Source organism: Bos mutus, chromosome 23, assembly GCF_027580195.1.
Source record: "Bos mutus isolate GX-2022 chromosome 23, NWIPB_WYAK_1.1, whole genome shotgun sequence".
In the NCBI taxonomy this organism is placed as follows: domain Eukaryota; kingdom Metazoa; phylum Chordata; class Mammalia; order Artiodactyla; family Bovidae; genus Bos; species Bos mutus.
Window position 1 is genome coordinate 23,286,286 of NC_091639.1, and position 22,731 is coordinate 23,309,016.

The window sequence follows — 22,731 nt, forward strand, 5'->3', positions numbered from 1 at the left end:
GGAAATGCAAACTAGTACAGCTACTATGGAGAACAATGTGGAGATTCCTTAAAAAACTGGAAATAGAACTGCCTTATGATCCAGCAATCCCACTGCTGGGCATACACACTGAGGAAACCAGAATTGAAAGAGACACGTGTACCCCAATGTTCATTGCAGCACTGTTTATAATAGCCAGGACATGGAAGCAACCTAGATGTCCATCAGCAGATGAATGGATAAGAAAGCTGTGGTACATATACACAATGGAGTATTACTCAGCCATTAAAAAGAATACATTTGAATCAGTTCTAATGAGGTGGATGAAACTGGAGCCTATTATACAGAGTGAAGTAAGCCAGAAAGAAAAACACCAATACAGTATACTAATGCATATATATGGAATTTAGAAAGATGGTAACAATAACCTTGTATATGAGACAGCAAAAGAGACACTGATGTATAGAACAGTCTTTTGGACTTTGTGGGAGAGGGAGAGGGTGGGATGATTTGGGAGAATGGCACTGAAACATGTATAATATCATACGAAACGAGTTGCCAGTCCAGGTTCGATGCACGATACTGGATGCTTGGGGCTGGTGCACTGGGACGACCCAGAGGGATGGTACGGGGAGGGAGGAGGGAGGAGGGTTCAGGATGGGAACACGTGTATACCTGTGGTGGATTCATGTTGATATATGGCAAAACCAATACAATATTGTAAAGTTAAAAATAAAATAAAATATATATAAAAATAAAATAAATAAAATACATAAAAATTACAAAGACTTTGTCAATCTAACATATGATCTCAAAAGGCAATGGCTAAATTAGGAACCACTCAGCCACTTTCAAAATATGTTTTCAAAATGATATTTTTTACACAGGTTTATTGAGGTAGCACTGATATACAACAAAGAACTGCACATATGTAAATAAACAATACGATGATACACAAACACCTATGATACCATTACACAATGGTGGGGGGAAGAAATGGAGGCCATTGTGGGCAGGGGTGGGTCAGCCTCCCCACTTTCTCACATTACATTACAGGAACACAGACACATTCAGACATCTCTACAAAAAGAGAAGTCTGGGTTCTGAAGTCATAGAGTGGGGGCGTGAACACAACTTTCTTCACTCAGTTCCACACAAGCCATCAGTTTCACACTATAGAAGAAAATAATCAAGAATAAATTCAGGTCAGTCATCATAGGTGGGGACATTCTGAACAAATTTCCACTACTCAAAATGTTCAAATCCAGAGCATCCCCATAACCCAACCCCTCTCCCACTTCAGGCCCTCCAGAGTCTCACCTTTAGGAGCATGAGAGATACATTAGGGCCTCAGATCCTATCTTCTCCTGGGATAGAACAGAACTTGGTCAGAGCCCACAGGAGTTAAGACTAAAGGAGACAATACAGGGTGGGTGAACCCCTCCAGGGGGTTCCCATCTACACTATCTCAAGAGTCTCAGGGTTCACCCAGACACACACCTGTCCATACTTACTTGCAGTTTGAGTATAGCTCCCTCCATCTCCATCTGTGGGTAAAAGACATCATGTGAGAGGCCTGGGGGGAGGCAGAGCCTTGAGGTTCTATAGGAATCCCTTAGTCCTGAATCCCAGGGAAGTTTCCAGAACCGTGAATGCAGATCCAGGGCAGGATTGAGAAACATGAGGAAAGAGGGTTTATGGGAACTGTACCACTCCCCTTCTAGATGTCTATACTTAGCTGCTAGAAATCAGATCCCCATTACGGGAATCATCAAAGTGAGAAGGTAATCCTCTTTTACACACATGCCTTTCAAAAGAGTGTTAGAGGGCTTCCCTGGTGGCTCAGTGATAAAGAATTCGCCTGCTAATGCAAGAGACACAGATTCGATCCCTGGTCCAGGAAGATTCCAAATGCTGTGAAGCAACCAAGTCCCTGAGCCACAACTCTTGAGCCTGTGTTCTGGAACCCGGGAGCTGCAACCACTGAGCCCACACCCCCTAGAGCCAGTGCTCCACAACAAAAGAAGCCATTGCAATGAGAAGCCTGCGCACAACCACTAGAGTAGCTCCCGGCTCACTGCAACTAGAGAAAACCTGCACAGTAACAAAGACCCAACGCAGCCATAAATAAATAAATAAAATTATTTTAAAAAAAGAGTGTTAGAAACAGGGCCTCAGACTGGGTAAGTGCGTGTATGTAGATGGTGCCTCCCAGCACTGAGGCAAGAGACTGGACATTTTCTGTCTTGAAACCCTGGGGGCACAAGAAAACTCAGATTTCACTCCTCTCCCTACCTGAGCGTTTCTCCTCCAGATCACAGCTCCAGCCACCACTGCCAACACGAGGAGAACCAGGCCAACAATGATGCCCATGGTGAGGAAGGGGGTCTGAGGAGGTTCTGTGGAGGCAAGGGAAGGGCCCTGACCTCAGGCTTGAGCCCTGAACTTGCTGAACTGACTCCTGAAGGGCTCCTGCTTTATCTGAGAGGACACTCCAGCCCCATCCCCCTCCTTACCCATCTCAGGGTGAGGGGCTTCTGAAGCCCCTCATGCTGCACATGGCAGATGCATCCCCTGAAGCCCTGGTCTCCACAACCTCCATGTCCTGGGTCTGGTCCTCCCCGTCACGCTGCCAGGTCAGTGAGATCTCCGCCCGGTAGAAGCCCAGGGCCCAGCACCTTAGGGTGACCTCACGGTCAGAGATGGGGTGTCAGGTCACATGGGTCTTCGGAGGAACTGAGGAAAAAGGTGAGAAAATTTAGGAACTTTGTATTAATTCTAACAGCCCACATGAAGGGGCACTTCTGTGACCATTCTGAGAATGGAGGGAATAAATGGTGTGAGAGGTGAGAGTACAAAAGACATGAGCCTGGACCCCAGGATATGGGAAAACTTCTTATGCTTTGAGAAGTTCTAGAAACAGGATAAAACAGCCCAGGGTAGGAGGCTCCAGGTCTCTGAGTGAGACAATACAGACTTCTGGTCCTGACCTAGGTGAAGACTGAGTTGATTCAAAAAATCTGGAGCTCAGGTGGCCAGTGAAGAAGGCATGGGGCACAGAAAAAGGTGAGAGAGTAAAGCACTAAGACTTAGGCCAAAGTCAAAGAAATCTGCTAATAAATTATTTCAGAGACCTCCACATCCAGAGAGACAGAATCCTTTAATTGTCCTGAGAAGGACATTTGGTTTTTAAGCAGCCTCACAGAACACAGCAAAAACAAGATGCAAAGAATACCTGTTAAGCAAATGAATGTAACAACGTATGTAAACCTGAGAGTGTCACTGCTTTAGAATTCTTTGCATCTGCTTCTTTTCCACACCTCTTGCTTCTCTAGCCCTTCTCTCTGTTTCTCACATCCCTCATCCCCCTTAGTCTCCACCAACTTCTCATCCCTGAACTGTCGCACAAGAACCACCACCTCACCTGCCAGCCATAGACTATTCTCTCCACAGTGGTCAGAAGTGGCATTTCAAACACTAAGAATCTTTAAGCCTTACTCTAAGGATCCAAGTGGTGGAGGAGAGGGGGAAGAATGCTAGTGTCAAGCCTTGCTTCTGCCCTTAAGGTTGGGCTAGTTGGAGGTACAGCCCCAACCTGAGGTGAGATCTGGGAGGGCCCGGGGCCCCTGGTACCTGCGCGCAGCACAGCGTCTCCTTCCCCTTCTCCAGGTATTTGCGGAGCCAGTCCACGCACTCGGTCTCCACGTATGCCCCGTACTGTTCGGCTGCTCCCTCCACCTCCCACTTGCGCCGGATGATCTGTCCACCGTGCCCGCCGCGGACCAGGAGCGCATGTCCTCGTTCAGCGTGATGTAACCCGCGCCGTCGTAGGCGAAGTGCTCGTACCCTCGGACGATGCAGCCTTCCGGCCCGACATCGCAGCCAGACAAGTCGAAGGAAGCTGTGCGATTCTGCCCCGTCCCCGCGGTTAGCACTGCCCACTTAGCCCCGCCCAGTGCTCAACCTAGCTTTCCTCCTGCTCCAGACCCCCGGGCGGTGATTGCTCAGAGCCCGTTTTTCTCCTAAATTGAAAACGCAATCCCTGTGAATCCTAGTTCCTACTGCGCTCTTCCCAGACCGAAGAGAGGTCGGAGGATCTCCTGACCTCGGGGGCGAAACCTCAGACCCGGGAACTCAGGGGACCCCGGCTCATCGTAGGGGAATGCAGGGCTTGAGACTCACCCAACTAGCTGTGGTTGTGGTTGCCAACTATGACCTGCAGGTTCGACTCTAAGCCTGCGAATGTTCTCTGGCTATCTTGGTTTGCCGGTCCCAGTACTGCGGCCCCTCCTGCTCCATCCACGGCGCCCGAGGCTCCATCCTCGGATTCGCGGTGTCGCTGTTGTATCTTACGAACTGCGTGTCGTCCAAGTAACCGACAGATTGATAAAGGTCCTTCCCGAGGCCAGGACGCGATACCAAAATATGGAAGTACCTCAAGGAGTGGACCCCTGGGACCGGGAGGGGTTGCCACCCGGGCCGACGCTCCTTCGGGCGCGGGTCCCCATGTCCGAGGTGAATGTGACCTGTAGGGGATAAGGGGACGAGCGGGCATGAGAGACGGAAGAGGGCCGGTGGGAGAGTCGAGTGGTGAGAGGAGAGGGCTGGAGGCTCGGAAGGGACAGGGGAGGGTCAGGACGGGACGGGGGCGAGGTAGTGGGTCTGGTCTCGGGGCCATAGAAACGCGTCTTCCGCGGCTGTCCTCGCCCCAGACAGGCGGTCCCCTGGCTTCTCCTGCAGAGGCTATTTCGTCTCGACCCCGCACTCACCCGCCCAGGTCTTGGTCAGAGCCAGGGACCCGAGAGCAGCAGGAGGAGGGTTCGCAGCTCGGTGACCCACATGCTTGGGATTTTGGGGCGAATGTGAGCTCGAACCAGTCTGAGAACTTCATAACAGGGAACCGCGGTGGCGCTGATTGGCTTCCCTAGAAACCAATAGACCGAGACCAGGAGTAGCATCATAGGTGTCCAGGAAGAAGGACCTGACACAGTTTCAGAGAGAAGTGAAACTGTGGGGAAGTGCTGGGGAATCCCCAGTGCTTAGCTTCCGTGTCCCAGACGCCAACCCCCGCCCCTAGAACCTGAGACCTTGAGCGCCACACCCAGGGCACCTGGGACTTTGTACCCTGCCCCTCTTCTCGAGGCTGCACCAAGAGCACTTTGTCAAACAGTCTCCTGGCGCTGGGACTGTTTGAGAAAACCAAGGAGAAACCCCCAGGCTGGGCTCAGCCCCTTTGTCTTCCCTTCCCCAGTTCCCTCTCCCTGACTTGCATCCCTATTCACTCATCCCTTGGGCACGCTCCTAGGAAAAACAAACTTCCAAGGAATAGGGTGCCAGAGAGCAACCTGGTCTTAGGAAAGCTGGTGAAGAAACAATGGTATGCTCATTAAACTGGGGGCAGTTGTGTATGTAGAGATTCCTATTTCAAACAGGAAACCAGCTTACTGTTTGCTTGTTAACCATAATCCTGATGTCCCCTGGATGACTGAGCATCTAGTCTGTAAAAGTAATGATTTTACCCTTCCCGTGTGAATGTGTCTAAACACCTCTGCAATAACCAAAGTTCAAAACTTCACTCTCCCAAACTGTGGCTCCAGGCTTTTATACTTTAAAATTACCTTTATTCCATAGCCCCGAGTTTTCCTGTCAGAGTCTCAGCACATGGTCAATACAGAAAAGCCCATGGAAGCACAGTCTCTTCCTGCAGAAGACCTGTGCCTAGGCAGTAATTTACTACAATGACTAGGTGATGACAGGAGAGGCTAAACCATTGAAAGAAGATTTTTACTAATTACACTTTCAGAGTGGACAGGGCATGGCACACCACACAGGTCCACAGGGGAAGCACCAAGGTTGGCCAGAAGGTCAAGGAGAGGGAGAAAGCATGGCTCAGAACTTTCATGGCATTTTCCTCAGGGCTGAGGGAAAGCAAAGGAGGGCTGGAGAAACATTTTAGGATTGGCTGGTTTGAATAAGGTCATTGGCAGGTTCTGGGAGACAGGACCTGTCTCTAGGTGCCTGGTACCTGGCCCTGGATAATGAGAGCAGAGGAATATTGCTTCCTGGAATGTAAGACCTGATAGAAGTGTGTATGTGTGTGTGTTCGTGCTCAGTCATGTCCAACTCTTTGCGACCCCATAGACTATAGCCTGCCAGGCTCTGCTATAGAAGAGGTGGTTCCAGATACGGACTCTGGATTGTCTAGTTTGCAAAGAAAAGGTTGCTCCTGGGCAAGCCCTTTGCTGTCTCTAAGAATTGGTCAGCTCTAGAGCGCAAGTCTCTCCCCAGTTATCCAGACCACAAATGGCAGAGCATCAAGAATACAGAAAATAAGAAATATTATTAACACATTATATTTCAACCAGAGTGTACAAACTTTAATCCCCTCAAAGTTGCAAGTGTTCAGTGCAATCAAAGTGTCCTTCACAAACACTCCTGCATCGTCTATGTTTGTGATCCACACCTAAGCGATGTGCACATTTTATTGGGCACTTGGTATTATTTTCTTTAACCTGATTGTCATAAGGAGACATCTGGTTTTTAGGCAGCCTCACAAAACAGAGCAAATACAAGATGCAAAGAATACCTGTTAAGCAAATCAATGTAACATCATATTTAAACCTGAGAGTGTCGCTGCTTTAGAATGCTTTACATCTGCTTCTTCTCCACACCTCTTGCTTCTCTAGCCCTTCTCTCTGTCTCTCTCATCCCTCAGGCCCTCTTCTCCCCTTAGTCTCCACCTACTTCTCATCCCTGAATTGTGGCACAAGAGCCACCACCTCACCTCACCATGGACTATTCCCCCCACAGTGGTCAGGAGTGTCATTTCAGACATTTTTTAATATTCCAGTGGCTCCATCTCACTCTTGGAAAGCTTCTAGAATGTAAGGCACATGAGCACAGGGGCTTTGTGTTAAAGCTGTTTTGGTTAAAGCTGTACCTCCAGCATATAAAGCTATGTTTGATACATAGTGAGCACTAAATTAATGATTGTTGAACAAATGAAATAAACAAACCTGATTGTATTAAAGTCTGATGGCATCATATACAAATCAGAAAATTTTTTAAAGTAGAAAAATTAGGAAAGGTTTTATGTTGTTCAACTAGTATATGTGAGAGTTCATAAATTCATTCCAGTGGAGAAAATGTTTTATATGTTGACACAGTTGAGCCTGTGCATTAGTTTTCTATTGCTGCATAAAATGTTACCACAAATGTAGTTGCTCTAACAAGAGCCATTTCAATGCTCCCAGTTCTGTGGATCAGAAGTCCAGGTGCAGTATGGAGAGGGTCTCTGTTCAGCATTTCGTGAAGTTGTGTTTGCAACTAGAGCTTAAGGTCCTCCTCCAAGCTCATGCAGAACTCTCTGCAGAATTTTACTTCTTATAGTTGTAGCACTGAGGTCCCCACTTCCTTTCTTGAGGTCGGTAGAATGCTGCTCTCAGCGCCTCTGGCCACCAGCATGCCTTGCTATGTGGGCCCCTCCATTTCAAGCCCTCCCTCACACTGCATCCCTTTCACTGTTTGTTCAGTAATAACCTAGTCTGGTTAAGAGTTCACTTGATCAGGTCTGGATTACCCATGATCATCCCCTGTTGTAAACTCAACTGATATGAACCTAATTACATATGAAAAAAATCCTTCACAGTACCACTTGCATTAGTGTTTGATTAAACAACTGGGAGAATGTGAATAATGAGCAGTTGGTTATTGCCGGCTGTCTTAGAATCTGCCTAATATAGCCTTGTTCTTCCTTTGGGTTTAATTGGGTTACAGTTGGTAATGGAAATTCAAATAAATAAAATTTTGTAAATAGTAATAACATGCTTTCTGTCCATTTAACCATGGGGATTCTCCTTAAATTTTAAAACCAAATGGTATGTTTAATAGAAAGTGTTAGTCGCTCAGTTGTGTCCAACTCTTTGTGACCCCACCAGTCTCCTCTGTCCATGAAATTCTCGAAGCAAGAATACTGGACTGGGTTGCCATTTCCTTCTCCAGGGGATCTTCCTGACCCAGGGATCGAACCCACATCTCCCGAATTGCAGGCAAATTCTCTACCATCTGATACACCAGGGAAGCCCTATGTTTGACATCCTATTGTTAATTTACAACAGATCAAAAATAAAATGCAATAATCCATTATTTTCTTTGGATGCTGTAATAACTGTATACTGCTGAGAATTTCAAAATCAAATAATTATTATGTTCCACAGTTTTCCAGAATCAGAATTTCAGGAGAGGTTTACTTGAATTCTGGTTAGGGCCTCTCATAAGTTTCGATGAAGCTGTCAGCCAAGGCTGCATCATCCAAAGGCTTAACTGGGGCAAGAAATTCACATTAAACATGGTCACCCACATGGCTGTTGGAAGAGGCCTCATTTCCCTCCTGGATCGTCCTGGGAGGCCTCAGTTCCAAGCCATACTAACTTTCCTTAAAGCAGCTAATGACTAGGCAGCAATCTTCCGCCAGAGCAAGTGATCTGAGAGAGGGCAGCCAAGATGGAAGCTGCATTGTGTTTGATATCATAGGCCCAGAGTCACACGCCATTACGTCAGCTTGCTCTCTCAGTTACAAGTGAATCACTGGGGCTTCCTGGTTGTCCAGTGGCAAAGACTCCATGCTCCTAATGCAGGGTGCCCAGGTTGGAACCTTGGTCAGGAAACTAGATCCCACATGCTGCAACTGAGACCTGGTGCAGCCAAACAAATAAAAGATTTTAAGTGAATCAGTAAGTCCAACCCAAACTCAAGAGCAGAAAATGAAGCTCCACTTCTGGAAGGGAGGAATATAAAAGAATTTACCCACATGTTAAAATCAAAATTAAATATTCTCTCAGGATTTTGTAAATCAAATGCTTCCTTTAGTCAATTATTCTTGAGTGCTTCAAACTTCTTTTTGGAACGTAATAATAAAAGTTTGCAGGTCTTCCCTGTAGCTCAAATGATAAAGCCTGCAATGCAGGAGACCAGGGTTCAAACCCTGGGTTGGGAAGTTCCTCTGGAGAAGGGAATGGCAATGCACTCCAGTATTCTTGCCTGGAGAATTCCATGGATAGAGGAGCCTGGCAGATTATAGTCCTTGGGATTGCAAAAAATCGGACACAACTGAGTGACTAACACTATTACTACTAATAAAAGTTTGAGACAGAGAAGTGAGATACCCCAAGGTCTCTAAGATTTCCCTGCAAATTCTATACACTGAAAACATATAGTAGCTATATGTAAATGATTAGGTAGCTATGGATAATTGAGTTCAGTTCAGTTCAGCCACTCAGTTGTGTCCGACTCTTTGCAACCCCATGAACTGCAGCACACCAGGCCTCCCTGTCCATCACCAACTCCCGGAGTCTACCCAAACCCATGTCCATCGAGTCGGTGATGCCATCCAACCATCTCATCCTCTGTTGTCCCCTTCTCCTCCTGCCCTCAATCTTTCCCAGCATCAGGGTCTTTTCAAATGAGTCAGCTCTTTGCATCAGGTGGCCAAAGTATTGGAGTTTCAGCTTCAACATCAGTCCTTCCTATGAACACCCAGGACTGATCTCCTTTAGGATGGACTGGTTTGATCTCCTTGAAGTCCAAGGGACAATTCTGATCCAGGTAAAACTTTGTTCCTAGATCAAAATTAGCCATTCCTGTCTAATGAGTCACATCAAAACTGTTGTCATGATACTAAGCTCGGAGTGGGGAGGGAGACTAAAATAAGAGATTCTTTTTTTTTTTTTCTTTCCTTTCAATTGAAGGATAATTGCTTTACAGTATTTTGTGGGGTTTTTTTATTATACATCAATAAGAAATAGCCATAGGTACACCCGTGTCCCACCCTCCTAAACTTTCCTCCCATTTCCCTCCCATGAGATTCTTATTTTTCTAGTTAAAATGAAATATCATCAGGTAATATTATCAAAGATGATATTCCTTTATATTTTTCCATCTTAATTTACACTGAGCAAAATGCACTTTTTGGTTCCATAAATGTATTTAAGCCAGGTGAATGTGAAAGTTAATGTAAGTGACGTGTCTAAGCCATCACAAGACCTTAAGCATCAGATTAAACATTGTGCAGCAGAAAACTGACAGAGATGCCAGTGAACAAAAGAGCAAACGGCCTAGACAAAGATATTTCTGTGGCATCCTGGATTCTCTCTCTCGAATACGGTTCACAACATTTGGCTATGGGTTAGTTCTACTTTGAGTAGGTCTTACTAAGGATCCTTAAACTTTGGTATGTAATTTTCCCTTTCATTGAAAAAAAAAATTAATCTGGAATGGTTCACAAACTCCAGTTTCAAAAATACCAGTTTAAGGAGTTCTGATACTCCTCGGAACCCACCTCTGAGATAAGATGTGAAGCTAAGGAGACTTGTCTGATGGTTCGGTGGTTAAAACTCCACACTTCGACCACAGCAACCATGGGTTCTATCCCTAGTTGGGGCACTAAGATCCTGCATGCCATGCAATGCAGCCAAAAAAAAAAAAAGAATCAGAGACTAAGAAGCTACCATGAGCCACCTCTCAATCCCATCTCCCATATATAACCTCTATCCTGAAATTTGTGTTTACTGTTCCTCTGAGTTTCTCTAATGATTTTACAGTAAGTGCATATACCCCCAAACCAAATGTTATTTAGTTCGGCCTGTTTTTGACCTTCCTGTTCAGTGAACACATACAGCTTGTATTCTTCCATGACTAAGTGTTATGGGTAGGTGAGTTATCTGATAAGTGATAGAAAGATTCACTCACTTTACTGCTGGAAAAGCTTTATAGTTCGTGATTGTACCACAGTTATTTTCCTTTGGGTGAACATATGGCGTTTCAATTTTTGTCATAAACATTAGTGTACATGTCTCCTGGGACACATAGGCAAGCAGCCCCCCAGAGTGAATGATCAGGAGTAAGACTGTTGGATTATATGATATATGTACTGTAACCATTCTGCTGCTGCTGCTGCTAAGTCGCTTCAGTCGTGTCCAACCCTGTGCGACCCCATAGACGGCAGCCCACCAGGCTCCCCCGTCCCTGGGATTCTCCAGGCAAGGACACTGGAGTGGGTTGCCATTTCCTCCTCCAATGCATGAAAGTGAAAAGTGAAAGTGAAGTCGCTCTAGACAAGGCTAATTTTATTTCCAAAGTTCTACTATCAATTTAAATTTTCACTAGGGCTGTGTAAGTGTTCATGTTGTTTGTGTGGTTGTTCCAGAGGAAGCTGTTTTCAGCAGAAAGACAGAAAGCAAGAGGTAAAACCCACTTCCTGTGTTGAAACTCACTTGCAGTGCAGATCACCCTGGCATGTTTTTCAAACTCTAACAAAAACTTCATTTCTTCTAGTTTTATTCCATATATCTGGTATTATACTTTTAAATTTTATTTTTATTGAAGTATAGTTGAATTGCAATGTGGTGTTAATTGAAAAAGAATGTGTCGGCGCTCCTCTGGTGGTTCAGTGGTAAAGAATCCTCTTGCCAGTCAGGAGACACGGGTTTAATTCCTGGTCTGGGAAGATCACACATGTGGAGCAACTAAGCCCATGCACCACAACTATTGAGCCTGTTCTCTAGAGCCCAGGAACCGCAACTACTGAACCCACATGCCACAACTACTGAAGCCTGAGCGCCCTAGAGCCTGTGCCCTACAAGAGAAGCCATTGAGATGAGAAACCTGTGCACCGCAACTAGAGAATAGCCCATGATTACTGCAACTAGAGAAAAGCCTGTGCAGCAACAAAGACCCAGCACAGCCAATAAATAAATCAAATTATTTAAAAAAAAAAAGAAAAAAGGAATGTGTATATAAATGGCATCACACTTTCAGCATATGTGTCCTGAGAATGCTTCCTTTTAGCACAACCATATAGTATTAATTTATATATTTGGAGTCCTCAAATTAAAAAGAAAGAAAGGAAGGAGGAAGAAAGCTGAGGAGGAGGAGAAGAAAGAGAAAAGTCCAAATTAGTAAAAGACAGAACAAGAGAAGAGTAATTAGAAATATTAAGTATGCTGCTGCTGCTGCTGCTAAGTCACTAAGTCGCAGCCCACCAGGCTCCCCATCCCTGTTCTCCAGGCAAGAACACTGGAGTGGGTTGCCGAATGCTCTGCTGCTGCTGCTACCCCAGTCATGTCCGACAGCCCACCAGGCTCCCCCAGGCCCTGTCCCTGGGATTCTCCAGGCAAGGACACTGGAGTGGGTTGCCATTTCCTTCTCCAATGCATGAAAGTGAAAAGGGAAAGGGAAGTCGCTCAGTTGTATCCGACTCTTTGCGACCCCATGAGACTGCAGCCTACCAGGCTCCTCCGTCCATGGGATTTTCCAGGCAAGAGTACTGGAGTGAAGTGCCATTGCCTTCTCCGATATTAAGTATAAATAGCATTTTTAAAATGCAAGGAAATAGATTTAGACAATATCCATAGAATAATAAAGACTTAAGAGAGCTTTATTACTTAGCTTTATTGAACAGAAAATTATCCTAAAACTTAGTGTCTTAAAGCAACAAATATAACTTGGATACTAAAAAGACAAGCGAAATGAAGCAGATGTTGGTCGGAGAAGCTGGATAAAGAGAAAGATTTTATAAGCTGAAATAAATAATAGGTTATTGGTGCACAAATGAAAATGATCTTGTTAGTCCCTGTCCTCCAAGAAACAGTTGCCAAGTTGAGACTAAACTCACCAGTGTTTTTTTAGGGGAAACACTTGTCAGAGAATGTGAGGCAGGCAGAAAACATTGGGAGAGCCTGCAGGACTAAGATGCAATCTGACCCCTAGAGGCGGACAGGAGAGAAGGTTCATTGGACTATTCTAGACCCCTAGGCAATGGAAGTGAAGTTGAGCAAGGCCATAGAAGAGTCCCCAAGCCACAGATGGCCTTAGGAGGAGTCCTGTGTCTCCTGGAAATGAGCCTCCCTTAGGGTCACTGTCGCGACCTGTCATTGTCTGGGAACAGCCCTGGGAAGCAGGGTCTCTGCATAAATGCTGCCTTGGATCTTAGCGCACAGGAGCAGGGGCCCTTGTGCCTCACCTGGGGGCTGTGTCCTAAACCTTCCTACCTGAGGCGTCTGGACCCTTGGAAATCAAACCCTTCTCAGACTGGGTGACCGCACCTAACATTCATAGTTTCACTGGGACAAGGGAGAAGCAGCAGGCACCCAAGTCTCTCACCTGAGTTCCCCGTGTAGTCCTCCTGCACCAGTTATGTAGCAGCAACTCCGTCTCTCCCGAGGACCAGGCTCAATCACATCTGCCTAGAGAAGACAGGACCCCTCCTCTCACCTGCTGGTCTTCGGCACATGGAATCCAAGCTTCCCGGGTGGCAGTCATAGGGTATGGTTCAATGGGACCCTTGTCGTGTCCCCTTGTAAGAGTGTCCCCTTAGTGGAACTGAGACCTCCTATCCTGCAAAACCCAGAGCTGTGTAGACAGAACGTGTCACGGGTTCAAGGATTTGGCCATGGACCTCACTGAGGGCCACTGTTCAGCCTAACATCTCACGTTGAAATCACCCAAGACCAAGGAGCCAACATTGTCGGAGTCAGTGATGGTGAGTCAGGAGCTGTGAGAGAGAAGCAATGAGGGGAACGGGCTGGGTGTCCATGGGGAAGGCCCACAACCAGCAGGGTGGGGGCTCTAACCTGATGTCAGACCGGAGGATGTTAGGGAAGGGGGTGGGAGAAAGGTCTGCAGGGAGTCATAAGAAAGACCCCACCCACACCCAGGTACAGGGGTACAAGGTCCATGGATGAGGAAACAGTATCAGAGGACTTCAGAGGGACCGTGTCCTCGAGGAGACCCAGGTTTCTGTCAGAGCTGTGAGGTGAAGGGAACATCCGAAGGAGGACGTTGGAGATTTTGCTGGTCAGTGTCTGAGGACTCCTGGGGCGCTGTGAAAACCCTCAGGAGCTGAGGAGGGGTGGAAGAGGAGACAGAATAGAGCTGTGCAGAGCCTCTAACACAGATGAGAGGCCAGACTATCTGGGGGCTTGTCATGACTAAGACAAACAGGGAAAGGGCATAATGAGGTTAGTCCCAGTGGGTCAAGGCAGCTGACAGGGAGATGAAGGTGGAGAGGATCAGAGGTTTGGGGCTCTCATTTGGGCTCTAGGGTGAAGAAGATGGTGGAGATGACAAGGGCTGAGGTGGCTGGGTCTTTGTTCCTGTGTGTGGACCCCTCTGGATCCCCTGACTCTGGGATGGAACGCCTGAAGGTGAGAAGTGGTCTTCGAGGATTACGTGAGTTCACTCTCACCCTGAGGGCTCAGGTCTGCCTTGACGCCTGCTGTTGGAGGTGTGAGTTCTCAGGGAGCCAGGGGTGACCCTGGCACAGGGGTCCCTCTTCTACCCTCATAAGGAGAACAGAAGGCCCAGGGCAACTGTGTCCCAAGTCCCAACTCCCAACTGTCCCAAGATGCTCATCGCACTGTGGGATGTTATGTAGACATTGAGATGTCGCTCCCAAACAAGAGATGATTTATGTCATAAAACTGAGTTTCAAAAAGCTGCAAAAGAAGTAGGAAAAAAATGTGTCTACTTTTCAGTTTTCTTTGGAATTGTCATTAGGGGCTGGAGAGAGGGAAGAGAAGGAAAATTCAGAGATGGCACAACCAAGCGTTCCTCTCTCCAAGTGAAAGACATGTGCAGGATAATTAAGAGAATTTTATATTACTTTGACATTTCATAATGTTAGGGAATTACAGTTATTTTCAGTATGATAATAATATTATTTGAAGACAGTTTCCTTTTCAAGAAATGACACTGAAATAGCTAGGGATGAGGATCAGGATGTTGGCAAGTGATTTTCAAGGATTTCAGCAAAAATCATGGAAATATAATTTATTACATACACAAAGAAAATATGACAAGATATTAACACCACTATATCTAGGATGGCTATTGTACTATTCCTTCAAACTTGAGATATCTTTGAAATGTTTCACAATAAGTTGGAGAAAACTTTTAGAAATAATAATGCATGGGAAATGTCCACAACCTAATGTTGAATGAAAATTAGGCTTCAAGAGTATGTGCATGTGAGAATGTGTGAATGTGTGAATGTGACAATGTGTGTATGTGAGTGTGTTCTGCGTGTGTATGTGTCAGTGTGGGTGAGAGTATGTGTGTGGCAGTGTGTGTCTGTGCATGTGCCAGGCTGCTTGTGCATTCATTCACTCATTCATTCACTCACTCACTCATTCACTCACCCATTCATTCACTCAACAAGTATTTCTAAAGCAACAACCAGGCACTATTCAAGGAGATAGGAATACAGCTGTATACGATCAAAGTCTCTATACTTGTGCTCATAAAGCTTATGTTCTAGAGGAAGGAGAGAAAATAAACAATTAAATAATGACACTTGAAAATGTGCATTAGTGACCATGGTGTGAGGCTTCCCAGGTGACTCAGTGGTAAAGAATCCACCTGCCAATGCAGGAGGTGCAAGTTCAATCCCTGGGTCAGGAAGATTCCCTGGCAAAGAAAATGGCAATGCACTCCAGTATTCTTGCCCGGAAAATCCCATGACAGAGGAGACTGGCGGACTACAGTCCATGGGGTCACCGAGCCAGAATAACTTAGCGACAACTAGGGTTTAAATAAAATCAACGCAGGGCAGTGGGTAGAGGGAGGCTGGAGACCCAGATGCGGTGAGCCACGCAGGGAGGGGCTCTCAGTAAGGACAGTAGAAGAGAATGTCAGGGAGGGAAGTGCTGTCTGGGGGTCAAGTTCTCAGGCCAGAGAACAGCCTGGATGGCTCTGAGGTGTGAATACCCTGTGAGTGCTGGAGGACCACACTCAAAATTGTTTATTTTCTCTCCTTCCTCTAGAACATAAGCTTTATGAGCACAAGTATAGAGACTTTGATCGTATACAGCTGTATTCCTATCTCCTTGAATAGTGCCTGGTTGTTGCTTTAGAAATACTTGTTGAGTGAATGAATGGGTAAGTGAATGAGTGAGTGATTCAGTGAGGCCTGAATCATATCATAGGACCATAGTGTGTGAACTGCAAGTAAATAGGAAAGAGTCTCATAAATGAGAAAGATTTTTTTTTTTATAGATTTTCTTTTCTTTATATTTTTCCTTATTGTTACTGAGAGGGATGTGTGTGTGTGTGTTTTTATGGTTTGTGGGATTTTGGTTCCCAGATCAGGGATTGAAAGTGGGCTGCTCTGCAGTGGAAGTGCAGAGTCCTAACCACTGCACTGCCAAGGAATTCCCAAGAGGGATTTTTGTTTGTTTTGTTTTAAAATGTATTTATTTATTAATTGAAGGATAATTGCTTTATATTGGTTATGTTGGTCTGCCAAACATCAATATAAGTCAGCCATAGATATACACATATACCCTCCCCCAAGAGGGATTTTTAATGCAACATATTTTTCAAAAATCTTTCAAGATATTCCAAAGGATTTGCAAGTGAAAAATTTTCCTTCCTCCCCAGATCCCTGGCACCTAGGTCTTCTGCCAGAGGTGAGCATTTTATCAATTTCTCACGTATTCTTCCTGAGAAAAAACTTATACAGATATTGTTACTGTTGCTACATCAAGGAGTACTGAAAAGAAATAGTGTAGAAGAAAATGCTTATTTTCCATTTTCCCAGGCATTGTCACCAAGAGGCAGGAGAGTCACAGGGTAGGGATGGTAACCTCAGAGTTAGCATAAGAACTCTATTCTCCTCCCGTCCCTGGACCACCCCTGACCCTGACACCAGTGGAGTCCAGAGCTGCTCAGAAGCTGTTTCCCCACATTGGTACTCAGTCCTGAGGTCAGCCATCTCTGACTAATCTAGAGCCCAGACCCTTCCAGGCCACGCAGAGCAATGTGTTGGCGCCCCCGTGTGGCCACAGGGCTCAGGACAGGAGACGTAGCTCTCCTATTCAGCCAGAACCCTCCCAGGCTCTCTGGCGGCTCCCAGAACCAGAATAAGGCTTTAAACACAAGAAGGGGCCTCCATCCTCTATCAGTCTGGGGAGTATGAGGTGTTTCCCAAATTCCACACTGACACACGTTTCCTTCCCACTGAGTCACCGTGGACTCTGCCTCAAAGCACAGTGCCTCCAGGCCATAACAACTGGTTCCCAGGTCCCAGATGGACCCCACAAGAAACACAGTGCCCTCAGTCTCCTGAGATGGGACCTAGGCCTCCTGAGCCCTTATCGCTTGCTTGTTCCTGCCGCTGCTGAGCTGGAGGACCTCTGTACCTGGGAATCAATCCAGTGCATTTCAGGACAGGGTGGGATCCCAGAGTGGGAAGAGCCCCCAGTGAGCCGGGTTCAAGAAGGAGCCAATGCTCCAGGGGAAGTGAGGGTAGGACAGAAATAAGGACATCAGGGGGTTGAAGGTTACAAGGAGAGAAGATGGAGCCAGGGAGGAGCGTGACCTGAGAAAGGCCAGTCTAGGGGACACCTGCGGGTGGTATTTGGAGAGGGTTTCTGGGTGCTGGGCTGTCCCTGTGGGGACCAACTCTGGCATCAAATCCCAGGGTTTCCAGGGTCCCACTTCCTGAGCTAGGACCTCACTGCCATGTCTGAGCCCAGCCTCAATGAATGGCTTGTCACGTTCTTCAGTTATCCCTCCCTCCCTAGACAACCAGAGCCTCCATGCCAGGTCAAGGGGTGCCTGGGGATCAAGTTCTCAGCACACTGTGGGGGCCGGACACCACCATGGGCTTCAGGGACCTCAGCAATGAGACCCAGATGACCAAAAATGCCCACTTCTTAGTGGCGGTCCCTCACCCTCCACAGTTCACTTCCAGAGGACTCTGGGATGAGCCCACCTCCTTCCTCTCTGGTGACCCAACCACCCAGATCCTCAGACTGGACCCCTCAGGCCCTGCTCCCTGCTACCCCCACCCTCTGAACTTAGGATCTCGGCAACCCCAGCCCCAGGTCTCAAGTCTACCCTGATGACTGATCCAGGACTTCAGGTGCCATAGACTGAATGTTTGTATCCCCAGAAATTCTTGTGTTGAAACCAAATCCCCAGTGTATTTGGAGGTAGGGTGTTTGGGAGGTCAGGTCACAAGGGTGGAGCCCTCACAAATGGTGTAAGTGTCCTTATAAAAGAGAGGTTCTGGAGAGCTCCCTTCCCCTTCTACATGGGAGGTCACAGTGAGAAGACAGCCATCTGTGAGTCAGGAAGACGGCCCTCATTTGACACCACATCTGCTGACACCTTGATCTTGGACTCCTCATCCTCTATGATAGTCTGTTACAGCAGCCTGAGCAGACATGGGATTCACAAGCCAAGGAAGGGTTCCCTGGAGCCCCCATGCGGCAACTGAGCCACAGCTGCAATTTGGACAGCAGCCACCCATGACCCCACAATCTAGACAGACCCCCCTTCTCTGGCCCAAGAGACGTCAGAGGCAGGTGATGGTGGGTAAGACACAGACACAGCCTGTCCATTGAGTTTATGTGGCAAGACAAGAGTTCGGGGTGGCACTGAGAGAGGAGAGGCTCAGGAAACCAAGACCAATTGGTGGGTAGCAAATACACGTCACAGGAGACCCCTGTTATGCACTGAGATGTGGCCTTCAGAATCCATATGTTGAAGCCCCAACCCCCTCCATGTGATTGTATTTTTTAATTGAGGTATAGTTGATGTACAATAAAAGTTACAGGTGTTCAACATGATTCATAACTTTAAAGGTTATATTCCATGTATAGTGATTGTAAAATACTGGCTATATTCCCAGTGTTGAACTTTATCCTTGTATTTTATTTTATACGTAGCAGTTTGTACCTCTTAATCCCCACCCTTGTCTGGCCCCTATTCCCGTCTCTCTCCCCACTGGTGACCACTAGTTTGTTCTCTATATCTGTGAGGCTGTTTCTTTTCTTTCTTTCTCGCTTGTATTTTAGGCCACACTTCATGGATTTGACCTGGGCCACAGCAGTGAAAGCGCCAAGTCCTAACCATTGGACTGCCAGGAAAATCCCTCTTTCTTTTTTGTTATACTCACTAGTTTCTTTTACATTCCACATATAAATGATATCACACAGTATTATTTGTCCTTCTCTGTGACCTATTTCCCTTAGCACAATACCCTTCAAGTCAATCCATGCTGTTGTAATGGCTGAGTAGTATCCATTGTGTGTATGTAACATCTTCTTTATCCATTCCTCTGTTGATGGACACAGGTTGTCTCCATACTTGGGCAATTATAAATAATGATGCGTATGAGTATTGGGGTGCATGCATCTTTTCCAATTAGTTTTATTTTTTTGAATATGTATCCAGGAGTGGAATTACTGGGTCACATAGTAGTTCTACTTTTAGTTTTTTGAGAAGTAGCCACACTGTTTTCCACAAAGGCTGCACCAATTTACATCCCCACTAACAGTTTACAGAATTTCCCTTTCTTCCACATCCTTGCCAATATTTGTTATTTGTGTTCTTTTTGATAATAATCATTCTGATAGGTGTGGGGTGATATCTCATTGTGGTTTTAATTTGTATTTCTCTAATGATTAGTGATGCTGAGCATCTTTTTATGGCCGTCTGTATGTCTTTTTTGGAAAAATGTCTATTCAGGTATTCCACCCATTTTTTAATTGGGTTATTTGTTTTTTTGATGTCGAGTTGTATGAGCAGCTTATATATTTTGGATATTAACTTACTGGTCATTTTATTGCAATATTTTCTCCCATTCCATAGGTTGTCTTTTCATTTTGTTGGTGGTTTCCTTTCCTACGCAAAAGCTTCTAATGTTAATTAGCTCCCCTTTATTCTTGCTTTTATTCCTTTGCCTTAGAAGACAGATCCAAAAAAAATATTGCTACAGTTTCTGTCAAAGAGTATTAAAGCTATGTTTCTTCCTAGGAGTTTCGTGGTTTCCCATCTTACATTTGTAGGCTTCCCAGGTGGCAGCAGTAGTAAAGAATCTGCTTGCGAACACAGGAGACACAAGAGATACGAGTTTGATCCCTGGGTCGGGAAGATCCTCTGGAGTAGAAAATGGCAACCCACTCCAGCATTCTTGCCTGGAGAATCCTACAGACAAGGAGCCTGGCAGGCCACCGTCCATGGGTCACAAGAAGTCAGACATGACAGCGTACATGCACACACACTGAAGGTTAAATGAGGTCATAAGGGTGGGGCCCTCGTCTGATAAAGCTTGCAGTTCTGAGAAGGAGACACCAGCTTGTGCTCTCTTCCCTTCCACCCCCACTTTGTACAGAGGAGAGGCCATGTAAGGACATAGTGAAAAGACAGATAGTTACAAGCCTAAAAGAGAGCCCTTACCAGAATCCAAATTTCCTAGCACTTGGATCTTGGACTTCTGGTCTCCAGAACTGTGAGAAAACAAATTTCTGTCACTTAAGCCACCCAGCCTGGGGTATTTAGTTATGGCAGGCTGAGCAGACTAAGACAACCTCCAAAACCAAACACCAGCAAACTCCCCTCTTCCAAGCCTCAGACCCGGCTTTAAGGAATCTTGTCACAGCATTTATTCCTCCCTTCACAAATAGTGAGTGAGTGCCTCTGTGCCAGGCTTTGCTCTAGGACTGATGGCTATTTAATCAGAATAGTCAAAACACTTGCTTTCCTGATGCTTATAGGTTGTTGATTCAAGAAGAGGGGAATTAGCCCTCAGCTGTAGACAGGGGGTGGAGAGGTCAATTGTAAGAGCATGTGGGGCAGTGCTGTTGAGGTCCTCTTTGGGAAAAGAGATCTGCACAGTATGTTCAAAAATGATAGGGGATACAGAGAAAAAATAATACAAAGTCAACAACAATGCAAGGTAATGGGAGAGGTGGCACTTTTAAAGAGGGTGGTCAGGGTGGGCCTCACGGAGGTGACAGCTGAGCAGAAGACACACTGAAGCAGGTGAGGAACCGAGTCGTGCAGATATGTGAAGGAAGAGCACTGCTGGATCACCCTCTGCATACCCAGGACTGTCCCAGGCCGGCAGTAAAACCGCAGTGGGATTGGAGGAGAGCGCCCTTGTGCACAGACTTCTTACGGGCAAGGTGTGGGGTCCTGGGTCTCTCTTGCTCCAGCCTTTGAAAGTCCTGAGGTGGGGAAGGAGAAGGCACCGCTTGGGGAGGAAGAGTCGAGGTACCCCCGCTCCCTCTCTCTTTGGATTCACCCCCGCCATGCCCTCCACCCAGGGTTGTGGTCACTGACAAAGGAGGACCCTGAGGGCAATCAAGCTCTGAGAGGCTGAGCTGTCAGCAGAGTGCTGACCTGGCTGCAGGAAGGGAGGGAACAGACGGTGAACTCAGGACTCAGGGACCCACCATGGAGGGGGTGACAAGACTTGCCAAGAGCTGGGCTGCTGTGGGGGTCCTCCTTGAAGAAGACCTACAATATCTCTGGCTGGTGGAGCACCTGGGCCCGAAGGGCCCCTCAATGTGATGTGGGATGAGGTATTGTCAGAGGATGGGTGAGGGTGGGGGTGAATCTCATCCAGACCCGGGCAAGGCTCTCTGCTCCTGTACCCAAGGGCCCTCCCTTCCCTCCTAAATGGAGACGTTGGAAATGTCCTCAGTTGCCCTCTGGTCACTCACATTTCACCCTCATTTGAAAGCCCTTCTGGTTCTAACCATTTTTTTTTAATTGGAGTATAATCGTTTTACAATGTTGTGTTACTTTCTGCTGTACAATGAAGAGAATCAGCTGTATACATTCATATATCCCCTCCCTCTTGGACCTCCCTCTCAGGGCCCCTTTGAGTCACCACAGAGCACGGGGCTGAGCTCCCTGCGCCTTATGACAGGTTCCCACTAGCTATCTGCTCTACACACGGCAGTGCATGTATGTCGGTCCTAATCTCCCAGTGGGTCCCACCCTCCTCTTCCCTCCCTGGTCCACAGCTGCATTCTCCACGTGTGATTCTTGCGGCGCCTTCTCCCACATCCCCAAGACCCGACCTCTCTTCTTCTCTTCTGCCCTCCAGTGTTAAGAATGGCTCAATTCTCCCTGAGGAGCAGGCTCCAGGCAAGAGGCTGGGCTCTAGCTGAGGTTGGAGGAAGGAAAAGGCCAACAACTGGGAGAGGACATGGGCACAGACAAAGCGGAAATCAAGGGGTTTGGGAAAGGCGATTCCATATCATTATTTTTCTCTCAGAGTCCAAGAGCCATCCTTCCCCCGCCCTGCCCGGCGCAGGGACGTGGAAAGAGCGGCAGGAATGGAAGAAAAATGTAACTAATTCCTCCTTCTGCCGTCTTTTCCTCTTGGCTACTCTACTTTTTTAAGTGGAACTTCTTAATGAAACTTGAAATTTTCTTTCAGGGAAGTCTCCAAATATCAGGAAATTAAATTATTAATGTTTCAGCCCTACAGGCTAAAAAAAAAAAAAAAAAAAGAAACTTTAAGGAATGAAGGCACATGTGGAAAACTGGCCGTTGTGCTGGGTAGTAAAGCTTGCACTAAATAAGCTCTATGTGGTGCTGAAAGGATAGCCTCTTGTTTGCCTGTATGAGCTCGGGCAGCTCTTGGAAACTCTGTCCTTTTTAGAAAAGTGAAATGAGCACTCAATGCCCAAATCTTGGCTAAAACACCCTCCAATAAAAGGAACCATGGGTCTTTAGAAAAATAGCTGATTGTAGGCTTAAGACAGAAAAAACTACAAGATGAGCCTGGAATGCCTTGTAATGTCCGGAAAGGAAGGCAATTCCCCAAAATCGAGCATGTCAAAGGGACACAGAAGCCAACCTGAAAAAGCTCCCTATGAACAAAGCTGGAACAATTTCAGCAGCGAAATCACAATAAATATTGGATTATAACCCCAAATAAAAAATACTGAGTTC

At 46.5% G+C, this 22,731-nt stretch overlaps 1 long non-coding RNA gene and 1 pseudogene across 1 annotated transcript; both read right to left on the bottom strand.

The window, feature by feature from the left end:
- Positions 1-838: 838 nt before the first annotated feature.
- Positions 839-2,250, bottom strand: LOC138984925 (uncharacterized). Its single transcript, XR_011462176.1, has 3 exons — positions 1,494-2,250; positions 1,300-1,346; positions 839-1,152 (listed from the first exon to the last, which is right to left on the bottom strand). It is a non-coding gene; the product is annotated as an uncharacterized lncRNA (long non-coding RNA).
- Positions 2,251-2,500: 250 nt separating this feature from the next.
- On the bottom strand, positions 2,501-4,605 carry LOC102287642 (H-2 class I histocompatibility antigen, Q9 alpha chain-like; annotated as a pseudogene).
- Positions 4,606-22,731: the final 18,126 nt, after the last annotated feature.